Source organism: Haplochromis burtoni, unplaced genomic scaffold (genome assembly GCF_018398535.1).
Source record: "Haplochromis burtoni strain Fernald_Lab_line unplaced genomic scaffold, NCSU_Asbu1 Contig_57, whole genome shotgun sequence".
NCBI classification, from domain to species: domain Eukaryota; kingdom Metazoa; phylum Chordata; class Actinopteri; order Cichliformes; family Cichlidae; genus Haplochromis; species Haplochromis burtoni.
In genome coordinates this window covers 1,066,743-1,069,147 of record NW_024582418.1, presented here as the reverse complement: position 1 = coordinate 1,069,147, position 2,405 = coordinate 1,066,743, and positions in this window count along the sequence as shown.

Genomic DNA, 2,405 nt, shown 5'->3' with positions numbered 1-2,405 from the left:
ATCCAAAATGAAAATTTTTACTTGGCAACAGGGGAAGCAAATTAGCATTTCTTTGCTTTCAGGAAGAAGTTAGGAGAAGGATGTTTGCCTCTGTCTCTCACTGCTGTCCCTTTCTTTCAGCAGGCCTGCCGTCCCCTGTGTTATTTATGAAATGAGGCCTTCGCTGACATGCGGGCAGACACACAAAGCGTCGTTTAGCACCGGGTCATTTGTCACATCAGAGCATTCCTTGGCACATGCAGGGAGGCTCCCTGTAATCTGTCAGAGTCAAATGTAAAGAGGCGACACAGAGCAGCAGGATCAGCAGACGCCCTGCTGTCAAATCGACTGTGACCCTAAACCCCACATTGTTCTCAGTTAGCAAATTCTTGTCTGAATGAAAGCTGAGCCAAAATACTGTTTTGCATCATGATGGGAAAAGACGCGAAGGCTTTTATGTCAAGATTACAGCAAAAGCAAAAGGTAAGCTCAATTTAAGATCACCAAACGAACAACAAAAATAGGAAAACAAACTAATAATATACTATCTAACGACAAGGAGGAAGACAGAAGACAAGAAACATCAACCACAGCTGAAAAGGCAAAAGTAAAGTAAAGCAGGACATAAAAACAGAACAAAACACATGAGGGATCTGTTTTCTACTGAGAGAAGTGACCTGGAGGTATCTGCTGGTCTGTAGCTGAATCCTCCAAACACTAAGGAAAGGTGCAGTACATCTTTTATGACCTACTTTACCAGAGGCTCCACTGAACCATCCTTTATGAAAGGAAAAGAGATCAAATCATTCCACAGTTCAAAGTGACGCACTGTCTTACAAAAAAAAAAAGCAGTTTATGTTGCGTTTTCTATTTCCTGCCATAACCTGCAGATATTTTTAAACGCATGGGTGAACTGTGAACTATGATTGTATTACAAAAACATTTTTTTAAGAAACCACCTTTACAATAGATAAAATGTCTACGTGGAAAATTTTTTTTTTACTTTTTTTTTAACTGTAAAAAATTGTAGTTATATAGCTAGTACTTAAGGGCCAACTTAAGCTTCCTTCTTCCTTCAAGCTTGTTCTCTTTTAGTTGTCCTAAGCAGGCTTTCTGATGATCACTGTGCCTCTGCTAATGTCACCTGTCCCTCTGTTTGATTTATTTGCTCTTATTCTTGTAGGCTCATTCTGAGATGGTCTGTCCCCACCAAATCATTCAGCTGCATGTCTGCCCTCCATCGTCTTTTGCCTCCTGGAAAAATCTGGCCAGTCACTCCCATTTTAGACTAATTCAGTTCAAACATTAGACGCTTCAGAACTTACCAGCAACGTGGATCAACTTCCTTCTATTTCTGACACAAGTTGTCTCCTGTGCTAAGACCCTGAATTCCCCAGTTGCTAATAAATAAACGTTTTAAACTGGACGCTTAAGATTTAAGAAGGACCTTGTCGTTTCAGCACAGCAGGCTTAATCCACTGTCATGTTATTAAAGAGGCTAGAGTAAACAGAATCGGATTTTCTGCACATCATTCTGCCTCGACCGCAAGACATTTTCCATCAAATTCAGGTAAAGTAAGTAGGAAAATACACAGAATATCACTAAAGAACATGATAGGCACACAGAGAAAATAACTATAGGATTAACAGGAAACTAAAGAAAACCATTGGGACTGTGATACTTTATAACATACTGCATCATAGCCTAATCCAGAGAGGCTTATATTTCCAAAATTAGAAAACAGTTGTTGTGCTCAGAGTTTTAAACAATCCTGCATATTATCATAAACAGGTATTTAGAGGTTGAGTAACGTGTTGTCACAGGAAAAATTATTTTTCAGGTTTTACGAGCTGAAAAATGAAGGTCCACTTAAAACTGCAGCATCATCAGCACTCGGCAAGAAGTTGTTGGTTTCAACGCGACCAGCTTGTTGGTGCCTTTCTGTGTGGAGTTTGCATGTTTTCCTGTGTAAGCGTGGGTTCTCTCTGAGTAATCTGGCTTCCTTCTACAAACTGAACACAGGCATGCAGTTAGGTTCGTTGGTTAAGTGTAAGAAAATCAACTGTCTCTTTGATGCAAACCGTTTAACACAAATACAGTTACACTAGCTTTTCATCTATTACGTATGGAGTCAAACTTTTACTATTCAACCAGCTCCAGAGAGAAAAATAGAAAAATAAAGAGCACCACCATCCTACATGTGTCTCATAACCCGGAGCAACATCTAAAAGGATAAGATATCAATTTCCTGTTATTATACCCATATCTTTTCTGAGATTTATTTAATCTGCCTCATATTGGATTTCCCTCAGCAGTGCTGGCCTCCTTCTTTCTGCATTTACAGGCCTGTGGTTAACAGGGGTGTGTGAAGCATTTGCAATGGTGTGCGTGTGTGTGTGTGTGTGTGTGTGTGTGTGTGTGTGTG